Here is a 14,104-nt window from a genome sequence, read left to right as displayed (position 1 = left end):
AGGGCACATGCCTAGGTTGCAAGTTTGGTCGCCCATTGGGGCATGTACAGGAGGCAACTGATCGATGTTTCTCTCTCACATCGATGTTTCTCTCTTTCTCCCTCGCTCTCTCCCCACAAAAAATTTTCATTGCAAGAAAAAAACTGTGTAACTATTGTGAGATTATAAGTGTTAACTAAACTAATAATCATGATAATCATTTTGTAATATATATATATATATCCATCAAATCATTGAGTTGTGCACCTTGGACTAATATAATGTTATATCTCGGTAAGACGGGGGAAAAAATCAGAAACCACAGAACAAGGTGAGAGCACAGAGCACTCTCCTGCCCGCCAAAAGCAAAAACCTGTCTTGTAGGAATGAGGAAGGGACACAGGGAGCTGGTGACTATGATCCCCATGGGGCAGTTTCAGAGCCGGACAACCTGCAATTCAATTCCTGCCTCTGCTTTGTGGTTAAGCTGTGACTTGGAGCAGTGACTCAACTCTGCCGGTGGCAGCTTCTTGGTGTAAAAGTGGCATCTCTGTTGCCTGACTCACACTCACATGGCTGCTCAGAGGATGAAAGGAGGCGATGAAGGCACCAGTCCAAACACATGCAAGGTGCTCAGTATACCTTCCCCAAATTCAAATGGTGAGTTAACGAGAGAGTATTATGCACTGGAAACGCCTGCTCAGACATTATCTCGCTCACTCTTTTATTCCCAGCACCTGGCCTAGGTCAGTCACATAGAAGGTGCTCAGGAAATAAATAAATGTTAACTCTGATTAACTCCTACTGATTAGAAACTCTGATTGCCAATTATGTACATATGATTAACTAAACATGCGAACACAGATTGGTTATTACTCTAGAAATACAGTTGTTTTTGCAGGGGAACTATCTTTCAAAATGCAAGGTAAAACGGCGCTGGAAAGGTCACCAGCCTCACACATGGCTTCGGAGATCAGCAGAGGTGAAAGCCAAGCACGTGGGTCGTGGCTCAGCAATGCTGCAGCAGGGACCGCCGGAAGCATGTCTGTCCCAGTAACTGTCCCAGATGAGCTCTTCACTCACTGAGCCAACAGGCCAAAAGGTCCTTTGAGTGACTCCGCAGGGCCCTTTGGCAGGAGAGAGGCAAACAGAGCCAACACCAAGAGCAGAAAACGCAAGAGCCTGAGTGAGCTCCAGGGAAAGAGCTCCAAGCAGAAAACGAAAGATCGACGCAGGGAACCCGGTGAAGCCCATCAACTCCCAGATGCAAAAGCCACAGGGCCAGTGTCCTAATGCAAAGTCCCGACACAGCAACGGGAAATAGCAGCCTTCATTGAGGCAGCTGCACTCTACACACACAGACATGCATACACAGACATGTGCACACAGAGACATGCATGCATATAAACATGCATAAAGATGTGTTTACACACATGAATACAGACGTATGTGCATACACCCACACATGCACGCCTCCACACTCACATGCCCACACTCCAAGGAAATAGAAATGCCTGTAAAATAACAGAGACCACTTTGAATCACAGTGAACAAACTGTTATGACCCGTTTGTTACAATGAGCGCAGGGCAGCATGGTGGCTCTCTGTAACTAGGTCAGGCTCCAATTGGTAGTCAGCTCCACAGACCCAGGAAGATTTAATGAGGAGGAGACCAGCAGAGGCAGAAGACGGAAATAGTGCCCAAGCGTGTGTCCCCAGACACCACAACCTGGCAGTGGGACCCAGCCCCTGCCATCTCTCTGAAACACATTCAAAAACTCTTAACATGGGATCAACAGTTCAGGCCAGCAGCGGTCACCAAGCCGGATTTAAAAACAAACCCAGAATCAGATGGAGATTGTGACCTGGGTATAAAGTACAGAAATGGCAAACAAGCGCAGCGGTACGGAGCAGACAGCTGCCACTGCGTGGGCAGGGCATGAGTCAAACTCCTGACCTAACGCTCGTGTCCACAAAAGCCGGCCCCCTTTGCTGGGATCTCTGCACCACCATCTCCATCCCTCGTCCGGACTGGGCAGTGTCACAGCCACCTGCACTCAGCTGACAGATGGAGAGGCCAAGCTTGTAAGTCCAGTGCCTACTCACTCCACCATTGCGAAGGTCGCCAAGCAGCAGCAGGCTGCCTAGAGTCTTCCCCGAGAGGCAGCATGCAGCCCTGGCGAGGCCATCTCCAAGAGCCACCGTCCCGCTCTGATCGTGGGGCACCTCCTGTGGGTACACCAATGGCTACAGGACCGTGAAAGGGTTTGGCCCGGCTCTGTTTTGGACAGCCCAGAGTGGCGGCTCCCGGGATGGCCGGAGAGGTGGCCCCGCTCCCTGGCACGGCTGGCAGCCCTGTGAACGAGTCGCTCCCTGGCACGGCTGGCAGCCCTGTGAGCGAGTCGCTGTGACGAGACACACTTCCACTGCTAATGAGTCCCACCCAGACACAGGCCAGAGAGGCGAGTGCAGGGACTGCTGCCAAGCAGGCGGAACAGGAGCAGAGACAGGCAGAGCCCCGTTGGCCTACCTGGGCGCACAGATGCTCTCAGTGCCCCTGGGAGGGCCCTGAAATACGCGCTTCCCCTAGAACCCAAAGCATCTTCTCCCTCCCCTCCTGGCCTAATTAACAAGAAAATGCAGCCAAAATTGAGTGTACATTTCTAAAAGGTAACTACCATCATCTATTACTCTCATTTCATTGTTTTCAAGAGCATTTTAACATAGAAAGTGTAAAAAGGGACAGATTTTCAGAATAAAAAACTTGGCAACCTAATGCTTACACATTGAAGGAGGGGGGGAAAGCATGCATAAATTTGCTTTGGAACGTGGGATCCGGTGTAAATTCATTTGATACTGTGTTAACTGTAGATTTGTGAAGTCAGAAAGAGTGTGGAGTCTGGGGCAAGTTGCCCAGGTCTGAATTCTACCTCCTGCGGTTAGTAGGCGGAGCACCTTGTTCAGACACGTGACCTAACTTCTGTACACTTCCATCTCCTCACCTCTAAAAGGAAGAGTAAAATGGTACCTACCTCCCAAGGTTATTGTGAAAATTAAGTAAGTTAATTCACGTAATGCACTTAGCACATAGGAAAGCCCTCGATGAATGTTAGGTACCATGATCATTACCCTCAGCATGAGTATGATCTGTGTTTCAGCAGCTGAGCTGAACTTGGAGCTTAAATGTGCAGGTTGTAACACTAGGTCTTTGGTGCCTCATCACAGTGTTTGAAAATCCAGTAATACAGAGAGAGGTGTGCAGACCAAAATGGAAATGACACAATGCAATTTCATGTGCAGACACTTGAGAACATTTAGAGAACATAAAAAACCAAAGCTCCCAGACCTTTCCTAGCGGTTTTTCTCCTGCCCTTTCCCAAGGATCCAGAAAGGAGAGTGCTGATGTCCAAACCTTTGAAAAACCTTTGAACAACCTTTTTTTTTTTTTTAATACATGTGTATTGCATTAAATGTTGCTTATGTTGCCCTGACCAGTGTCCTCCGTGGGTTGGGCAGCATCCCACAAAGCGAAAGGTCACGGGTTCGATTCCTTGTCAGAGCACATGCCTAGGTTGCAGATTTGGTCCCTGGTGGGGGTGCATGTGAGAGGCAACTCATCGATGTCTCTCTCTCACGTCCATGTTTCTCTCCCTCTCTTTCTCCCTGCCTTCCTCTCTCTCTAAAAATGAATAAATAAAATCTTTAAAAAAAGCATTGCTTATGTTGATCATTGCATTTTGGGTACTCTTAAATTTTGGACACAGACTGAGTGGCTCCCATACCCCATCCCCCCCCTGGCCTGACTGGGAGGGAAGTCCTCCTCTTTCCCAGCATTCCTGGATGGGCAAGTTACCTGGGGACCTCATTACAATGCAGGTCCGGCAGGTCTGCAGCTAGGGGCCGAGGCCCGGGATATCAAGGGAGTGCCCAGGAGATGACTAGTAGGCCGCTGAGGCCGAGGCTGGGAGCACCGGGGAGAGGAAGTAAACACCTGAATTTCATTTTGGTGTGTCTCTTTGATGTCATGGTGGTTTTCAGACAATGTGGAAACTCTTTCATTATTCATGGGAACCGCAGCCTGCCGCTAAGTCCTTGGACCCAGAGGCAGGGAACATTTGTTGTTCTGTTTTGTTCTAAATGAAACGAATGGGAAAAAAGCAAATACCCATTGACTCCCGGTGACTGCCCTTTGGGGAGTTCATTTAACTTTCTGTTTCCCTCAGTCCTTTGCCTGACGGGAAGCAGGGGCAGAGTGTCACAGAGGACAGGGCTATGCATGGGTCAGCACTGCCAAAGCACTAAGGCTCCAAAGGGCCACTGAGTCACTGAGGAGACTAATAAAACAGGACCACTTCAATATATTTGAATTAACTCTTTCAAGGCCCTTCAGTAAAAATCTAGGGAGGAGCAAGAGTGCAGAGCTTTGGACACAGGGACCAGGGGTTCAGGTGAAGGTTCCGTCTCTTACTAGCTGTGTGACCACAGGCCAGGCACTTCGCCTCTTTGAACTTTAGCTTCTCGACCTGGAATGGGATCCCCATGGTGTCTACTTTATAGGATTGTTGCTGTGAGGTAACCCATCTATACCTATCTTAGATGAAAAACAACACGAATTTCCCATAGTCCAAAAAAAGACCCAAGAGGTCGCACATTAACAAGAAGTTCCCACAGATGCACCACTGTTTGTGACTTTCCCTCCTGGTTCCAAGTCCAAGCCTTTCTCAGAGTGTGTGTATATATTCAAAACAGTATTTTCTTATCACCCCCTTCCCAGTGATTGTACAGAATAGTACAAAAATAATTAGGGAAATATTAAATCATCTTCTATTCTTGGGTAGAATAATTAATATTTTTTATTAAAATGCGTGTACCTGGGGATATCCTTGTGAAAGGAAGAAGGCGCACACACACACACACACACACACACACACACACACACACACACACAGGTTCCCGTTCTCCTCACGCCCCACGCCATCCAGCACAGCGCGCTGTGTCCCGCGCAGGGTGGGCTGTGACACGTAGGAGCAGACTTCCTCCACAAAAGGAAAAGCTTGTTCGGTCGGTAGCCTGCTCATCTCTCCACCATGCGGGGGTGCGCACTGCCAGGCTGGTCTGCCAGCCAGACCCGACTAAAGGGACAAGGAAAAGAGGGCGGAGTGACATGGCTATGAGCCACGCCGTTAATTTGCACCATGGTATGGGACAGGCTATGAGGCCAGCTTGCTTGTCTCTGAGAAAGACAGGACTCAGGCAGAGGATTAGAGCAAGCCACGGGTGGCAGCGGCCCTTCTGACACTGTCCAAAAGCCCTCCCCGCTCTCCGCGTGGGCTTAGGGGGATTCTGCATCAAACCCTCCCTTCTGTGCCCCTGCCCATGCACACAGAGCTCTCTGCTCTCATTCAAGCCGTGCTGCAAATTCTCCTCCTTGGGACACTATTGCTCCTGGCTGTGGGCCACTGCGAAGAACCCTTCTTCCTTTAAGGAGTCCTCTGTCTACACAGGATTTACGGTAATCCCCTGGCAAGGATCTTCGAGTCACCGGCATTCACAGTGCAGCAAAAGAGTATGTCAGGCGAGGCCTCCTCCCACCCGCAATGCATCCCTGAAGACTTACACGTTTGGGTGAAATGGGCACAGCCCAGGGCCCCTGGGACGCTGTCCCTGCACAAGGCGCTGCTGCAAAGCCAGTGTAGACCACGTGGCATCAAGTGGGCCAGCTCTACCCCAAACAGTGTGGCCTTGAAACAGTTGTTTAACGTCTCTGAACAGGCTGTCTCTTCTATAAAATAGAAACAATGATGTCTTCTTCTTGGAGCTGTCATGAAGCTTAAATCGTTCCTGTGAGATGGTACTTATATATGCACATATGGCACCTAAACAAAAACATCCCTTTTCTCAAAGTCCCAAACAGGCACCCCAGGAGGTGAATAGTAGTAAAACGTTCCATGGACGTACTTGTGTTTGTAACTGTCCCCTGGTGTAATCAAGTACCTGGTGTACCCCACACTGGATTATGGGCGGGGCATAATACCCAGTCCCTGTTACCTTCAATGAAGGAGGTGTGATAAGGAGGAAGTGGCACTGAATGACTGCCTAGTGCTCTGTCTTGTGGGGGTGGCAGCATCCCAGGTCCCAGGCAGAACGGGACAGGCACACTCGGCCTCCAGGAGTTGGCAGCTCCCCCTCGAGCGGCAGCAATTTGTGCTCCACTAGAAGAGCACAAATCCTCCCCCGCCACTCCAGCACGCGTTAAGCTCAAATTTTGTTTGTACCAATCCTAGACACTTTTCTTTGATTTATCTCCTGCAAACCCCTCTTCCAACTCCTGCATCCCAGCTTGAAAGACGGGGCTGCCTGGGCTTGTTCTTTTCTCTTTCGCAGACAGACGGAGAGAACACCCTCCATGTCGGAGGCTCGCCGAGCTGCCTCTGCACCGGGAAAAGCCATCAATAATCTCCATCAGTGGCTTGCAGCCGGAACAAACCGAGGACAGGTGGGGACAAGAATAGCTCCCGCTGATCCAGCCCATCCTGGGAGCCTGAGCTATTTCTAATCCTACAGACATTGGGGAAAAAAAAATTCTGGTCAGCCCCACTTCTTCAAGGGGCCACTAAGACTCAAGAGAATCTAAGCAACTCCCCAAAAGTCACCTAGGGAGTGTCAGGGGCATGAATGGAACCCAGACCTGCCTGACTGCACATTCTCTAAATTGTCTACAGCATCACGTTGTTTCTAAAAGACCCGTGGGCTCTCATTCCTTAGCAAACACTCCATGCAAAGGTCACAGAGAAGTAAAAACGCCGGCAGGTGTAACTTCCGAGTCTGCCATTCCAACACACGAACATGTGAAAATCAATCTCTAAATGTCAGTTTCCTTCTCTGAGGGGAAAAATGGGAATAAGCATCTTTGTTGATGATTAACATGGATAAGATCAGGTGAGGGGGCGAAGTGCCTGGCGCAATGTGAAAGCTCATCACACGTGTGTGTCTTCCGTTCTTGGCTCCAGAAAACAAAAAAGTTAGTATAAGACTCACGTGGCAGAAAGGTGTAAATTTAAGGTAGAGAGAATAATTAATAGCAATGGAAATGACCATATTGCATAGTCTAATTATACAAGTGGCGCTCTGAAAACACGATGGCAACTGAGCAAAGAAAAAGGAAATGTAAAGTTAGGAAATGCTACATTTCACCGACACAGTACCCCCTAACATGTTTCCTGCAGTCAAGACAATGAAAAAGTGAGCGATGAGGTTCCGTAAGAGGAAGTGCACAGGTTTTGCATCAACAGAATATGTTTAAAGGAGGAAATCCTTTTAGATTAAATATTGTCATTAGACATTTACAGAACTCGGCAACGTCAAGTTTCACAAATATTTGACCGGATATGTTAAGACAGCTTTAACATCATGCAGTTCGCTATTCTGTTCATCTTCAAGACTTTGTAGCATCCTCTCTCTTCCTCTCAAGGACAAATCTGGCCCTTCTCAAATATTTTTTGCTTCAATGTATGTTAGAAATGCATCTATCCACATGTTGTGCGTGTGCTTAACACCCGTGCTGAGTACAATCACAGACGTGGAAACACGTTTTGTTTGTTTCTGAAGCAGAAGGTGGCAATTATGTTGATCCTCTGCTTCTTGGACTACAACCATTTGCTCTTGCCACTGCTGCCTCACCCCAAGGAGATCTATTATTAGTGAAAACAAATTATAGCATCGTCCGTGCTTGCTTCTGGAAAATTTCTTTCATGTACATATATTCTGACAATATATGAAAGTCAAAGAAATCTTCTTGACACTGATAGTGAAATCTAGGCGCTAAATCTGTGAGGGTGTTTGTCGACAAGACTTTACAGTTTCTTGCCCTAGCTCTGCTGTTTCCATGGGTAGAAAAACAATTCACAGATCCTTACTCGTGAGTAAATATGCATTTATTTATTGAGCTCAAAACCTTCTGCCTTCTGCTTGTGACATGTGATGCATTAGTGTTCCTGGTGGCAGCAGGCGCATTGAACATATCAGTGGTCAAAGCATATCTTCAGCATTAGCATCGGAGAAAATGCGCTTTTGTATTAAGCGGTGACACTCATAGAGGCGTGGAGGGTCTTCAGAGGGAATCATGGACTCCCATGCTGAAATACAGCTGAAAAACAACCCCAGTACATGGAGAGAAACCGGTATTTTTTTTTTTTATCCAGAAGCTTTATAGGATGCTGTTAGCAATCTCACAATACAAAGAATTCTAACCTGATAGACATTTTGAGGGATGAGTCACCCAGCATGCATCAGGTGCTACTTTCTGCTGACCTTCGCACTAGACGTCGTGAGACATGGCAGGTAAGAGTAAAGGGTTCCTTCCTGTGTTGGGAAATCAGCAACTCAGACTGATTTCAGATCCCCACGGCACAAGGGAGAAAACTGAAGGGGCAAAACGGAACTAAGTACCATTTGGGGGATGCATGGCAGAGGCGAGACCAGCCCGGCGCTGCCGGCTGCCTGATGATAAGCAGTGGGCCATCCAGCTGTTCTTCGTCCCCAAGCTTAACAAGTTCAAAATGAGCAACTTTTGGGTGAGAAGTGTCATCACCCCAGCCTGGCATGCCTATGCTTATTCCTAGCCTAGGAGTGGTCCCAGGCGTGAGAACGTGGAGAAGCCGTTAACTTCATGAATTTGGACACAGCCTTTCCTGTGCAAGGACTTAGCGGAATTCATCCAGGTAGAGACGCCTAAGGAGGATGGACGACGTCATATACTCGCACAGACAAGAGATCTTGGTGGCCGGAACTTTACAAATCTAATCAGTGATTACCATAGATAAAAGGTGGGCAGGAGCTCCTGCTACGTGGGACAGCTGTCAGGAAAAGCCTCCCCAACCAATCAGCTGAAGGGTGGGAAGCCTTGAAGGGCAGGAGTCAGTCAGGAGAAAAGAAAATAGTATTTTTAAGCATGTCCATTTTTTTGGTGAGTTAAGGTAAATAATTACTTTTGTTTTCCAATGAGGGGGATGATAGGAGCACTTACAGAGCAAAATAAATTTGAAAGCTCTACCTAAAGAGAAAGAGAAAAAGAAAAGAGGCTGTCTGGCTAGGCAGGTTCTACCTCCTCACAGGGGTGGTGGATTTAAGGTGTTCGTTCACCTTAAAATAATAAATTCAGCTGCATAATTGTATTTATGTATTTTCTGTATTATATCTAACAGGAACATAGTTTAAAATAATATTAACAACAAAATTAAAAGCCTCTCCTCACTTTGGCTGGGAGTTAATCAGCTTGTAGCTTATTGCATTAAAATTTTAAAAGTATTACTGATTTATCCAAGTGCATAATTTCCTTTTCTCAGTGCGTTCCGCAGGTGCACACAGAGTTACTTCTAACCGGGCCCCTCCCTGTGGCTCATTGCCAGAGATGGCCAGCTGAAGTCCCGTAGAGGTGAAAGCGGCTTCGTGGGGCAATGAACGCAGGGGCCCCGCCCCGCCCTCCTCATCACCCCTGCTCTTGGAGTGTGAGGGTGCTCCTCTGTAACATCAGAGCAGTTACTCTACCTTCCTAATTAGGGTGGTTGGGAGTACTAGCCAAATGATGTCTATAACTTGATTTTGCAATAGCTCTCTTTGCAAAATCTAGCTATTGATTGATTGATTGATTTTGCTCCATGTCTGTTCATCTAGTGCTACACACATGCTGAAACTAGTCCTTGGAGACTGGGGATACAGAGAGGTCCAGTCTCCATCCTTTCACCCTGCAGAAGACCGCCTTAGGGTCTATGGATTCACTCAGTTCTATTACTGAAGTCGTTGCTCTTAGGCACTACACTTACTCCCAATTTAAAACAAAGGAACTAAAGGTCAGAAAACTGGAATGCATATCCATGGTTACGTGCCTTAAAACAGCCTTTGGGCATTTGCTGATTACCAAGTCCTCTAGCCAACTTTCCACTCATTGCCTCATTTAATGCTCAAAATTGCTCCCTGAAAGGAAGATACTATCATTATACTCTTTTTCAGGTATGAAAAGTAAGGCTCCCAGATAATCTTTAGCTTTCTCAAAAGCTACACAGCTGGTAAATGTCAAAACCAAGACTCAATTGAAGCAGCTTTAACTTAGGAGGCTGTCATCTAATTTAAAAGCCAATGGGTCTTGTCATGCTATTTTGATGCTGCTTTTAAGAAACCTAACCATTACCTTGCTGGTAGGACCATTACCTATTGTAAAGGCATGACGTGCCTGTGACATTGATTCTAAAATCTCTTCTGGATCTTTAAGTCTGTGAGATTGTCTAAAAATAATTGGGGTCCGATGGAAAAAAAACTGTCTTATCCTTTACAAAAGTTGGCGAGGTGAACAACTTGAATAAATGGAGGCACACAGCTAGCATTGGGAGACTGAAAAACTGTACTTTAGACCACTGGTCCTCAAACTTATATGTATATCATCCAAATCTCTCGGATGGCTTCTTAAAACCATTCCCAGTGCTTCAGATTCATGAAGTCCCAGGGTAGGCCCCCCCGATATGCATTTCTAACATCCCTAGGTAATATGGGTGATTGCTGGTCCAGGTAGCACATTTTGAAAGTCAAGTCTAGATGCATCTGTGTTGGCTCTGTGATATTAGAATGTTTATTTACCTTTTCTGAGTATTCATGTGTCTCTGTAAAGAAAGCTGTTATGAAGTAAAGAATAGAATAGTTGGGGTGAAAGCTTTCTGAAAATTGCAAGGAGTTAATGTAACACTTCTCAAACTTTAGAGAGCCTCAGATGACCTAGAAGCTTGTTACAAACGGAGCTTCTTAGAGCCTGCCCCCACTGCACAAGGCCTGGGTTAGGGCCCTGAAAACTTCCTTTGAAACAAGGTCCCCAGGTAACCTGGAAGCAGAGAATGTGCAGACCACCTCCTATAAAACCCTTGGAAAACAAAGACAAGTCCCAGAGCACGTGAAGAAATAACTCTCACGACCAGGGTTTGATCTACACAGACTGGGCACCCCACACAACTTTATACTCTTAGATGCTCCACAACAGAGAGTAAGAGACAGGATGTGCATTAAAAAATTTTTTTCATGGAAACATCTAAGTCACATATTTGACTTTAGGACCTTCAGAGTGAATTTTACATGAGAAACAAATATATCATTTGAGATGAAAGAAAACCTTAGACCAGTGTACTTCGGAATCTTTTGATTTGGAGCAGGCTTCCCAGACAGGTGGGAATTGGTAATGTCCCAGAAGGTAGGTCCCAGTAATCAGAGCTATTACATTTTGTACATGACACAGTATCACTTCCTCCAAGGACAGCAGCACAATTTCAATATCTTAATCACTTTCCCTTTCTTTCAGTATCCAGGGAATTTAGTCTAATTCTTTATGCCTTCCCTTAGGGATTAGAAGAGTCAGCTACCACAGGGCCTACGCAAGTGGCTTCTTTGTGTAAGAGCTGTTTTCTGCAACTCAGCAGATTGTGTAATTGAGTTAACAAGTTGTAGGAAGCACGTTTACGTCCTGGACTGAAACCCAAGGCTTAACCGTGAGAAGTCATCAAGCAGCAAGGGCTGGCTTGTTAATGCCAATCACTCATCACATTCTGCTGTTGTGAGCAGATTACAAATTCCATGCTCTTAGCACTTTGATTACCATCCATACAAATGATGGAAATTAAAACCCCACTGTTGGATACATGTAAAGAGGGGGATTTATGTAAATTTGACTGAATTAGGTAGACTGTGATGCAACCTCTTCTACATGATATTTGCACTATGATGGAGAAAGTGACACACTAATGAATTTTGTTGATCCTGTTGAATTGGGTCCTCCCCCGTGAAAGGACTATCCTTGGACTAGAGTCTAAGAATCTACTAAAGAGTATACCGCATGATCCTTTGGTATAGCCAAGAAGCCTGTGTATGAAGACGCCTCACTTTGACCTTTATTCATGCTTTTGACCGATTTTCAATAGTAATTAATCCTTGTGGAAGAGCATTTTGAAAATGCAGAGGTTTAAAACAAATTAAAGTTGACTGAATAAATAAATGATTGGATAATGAATGGATAAATTGATTACCCTATGATAACTATCATTAGTTACCATGTTGACTTATTTCTCATTATTTTAATCATTTTTTGTCTTTCAAAGTACAGATAATGGTTTACACAATTTTTATTGTGCTTGTACATCTACTGATACATACTATACCACAAGTATTTTTTTCATATTATTAAAAATATTTTCGCCCAGACTAGGTTGGCTCAGTTGGTTGGTGTGTTGCCCCATACAGTGTAGAGTGACTCCTGGTCAGGACCCATACCTACGCTGTGGGTTCAATCCCTGGTTGGGGCACACGCATAAGGCAACTGATCAATATGTCTCTCTCACATTGATGTTTCAATGATCTCTCTCCCTTCTTTTCTCTCTCTCTAAAAATCAGTAAGCATATGCTCCGGTGAGGATTAAAAAAAATCTTCATAAATCTAAAGGATGACTTCTCAAAGTTAAACTGTATGAATGAGCTGTTACTAAAGATTTCCTCTAAGGGGTAGTCATTTACCATGTTTTCACTTTTGACTCCAATAAATAAAAAGGTGATGAGCAATTCTCAACAGCTTTATTGCGGTACCATTTAGGCACCACAAGAAGTCACCTGGAAGAACACTTTGCCATAACTCGCTCGTTCTGTTTCAGAGTGTCTCCCATGCCTAGACATCCAGGAGTAAAACAACGGAGGCTGGCGGGTCTGTATATGTTTAGGTTGCGGGAAAATGTTGCCAAATGTTCTCCAGGGTTGATTTATACTCCCATTGGCTCAGTATTAGAGTGCTCATCTCACTCCTCCCTGGTCAGCATGAGTATTATTTAAGGTTCTGTCACTTTTGATGAAAAAGCCAAGATGTCATCGTATGGTTCAAAACTGAAAATCGCATTTTGGAATTTTCATTTCACTTCCAATGCATTTTAACTGCTTTTGTCCTTTCATTCTTAGTTAAGGGAATGTAGGATTCACATGGACCTCCCTTATAGAACTTCTTGTTAGTAATTTAGGATGAAAGGGACGCTTTGGACAACTCGCATGCAGCCCAGGTAACAGACTTATCTAAACCAAGACACCTGAACAACTCTGGGTGCCCTGTCATGAGCTATATTATTACCGTAGGTAAGGATTTAACCTCTCTGGGCATCACGTTCCTCATTGCTAAAAAAAATAAATAAAATAATAGTTGAAGTAGAAGATTATCATACAAAGGATGTGGCAGAAACTTAATGAGACAACTAATATACCTCCAGTCATTGTTTGAGACTGGAGGTTTCACTCTTAAGAAGGTATGTTACATTTATGTAATACACACCTAGAACCAAATTCTCTAAACATAGTCTGCTTTCAAAGAAGTGTCTGTCTGGGCATACCGAACAATTTAGTAATTCTCTGAATCAAACAAAAAAGATGTCTAAGTGCTCCTCTACACTCTAGTTCTGATAGCCCTTCTAAAAACATTTTCTTAAAGCTAACAAAGAATGGTAAAAAAATTATGCATGAGTTACTCTCATGACTTACTCCTATCTCCTGAAGCATGTTGTGACTTTTTTTTCTTTTATGAAGAAATGAAGGATTCATAACTGTTAGTTATCAGGACTCCATATAACTTTTGCTTCAAGTAACGAATAGCATTTCAGTTCTATGTATTCATTATGCCACTAAATTGCAAAGGAAAGAAGCCAATTCTAATGAATTGTAACCATAGTTTCGTTTGCATATTACATATTAGAAGTGGGTAGCACTTTAAATTATGGTACACAAAACAGCATATAATTAATTCTGAATAAAAGATAATGTATTCTTGCTAAATACAAGTTATTTTAAAATCTCTTAATGAAGAACTGAGCATATGCTATGAAAATGTTTAGCATATGCGGTTAGAGCCAACATTTTGCATTTATTATTACATCTATTTTCAGTAATAATATATTATTTTAAATGAACACACAAAAACCTTAATCACTAACATTCCAAATATGGAAAATATATGAAAATGACGGGAAACTTTTCGGCTGCTCCTAAGTTGCTGCTCCATAACTTTTTGATGACATGGTGAGATTGCAGTTTGCAAGAGAAGGAGAAAAATGGAAAAGCCTGT

General features: G+C 44.7%; 1 protein-coding gene across 1 annotated transcript in view; it reads right to left on the bottom strand.

Annotated features, from left to right (window-relative positions):
- The window catches only part of CDH11 (cadherin 11), a 133,961-nt gene that overhangs the window by 98,204 nt on the left and 21,653 nt on the right, over window positions 1–14,104 (bottom strand). The gene's annotated exons all lie outside the window — the stretch shown is intronic.

The sequence above is a fragment of the Pteronotus mesoamericanus genome, unplaced genomic scaffold, assembly GCF_021234165.1.
Source record: "Pteronotus mesoamericanus isolate MK-2021 breed Mesoamerican mustached bat unplaced genomic scaffold, CSHL_Meso_final contig_52, whole genome shotgun sequence".
Classification (NCBI taxonomy): Eukaryota; Metazoa; Chordata; class Mammalia; order Chiroptera; family Mormoopidae; genus Pteronotus; species Pteronotus mesoamericanus.
Note: the sequence above shows the minus strand (reverse complement) of the source record. Positions and strands in the feature narration are given on the sequence as shown.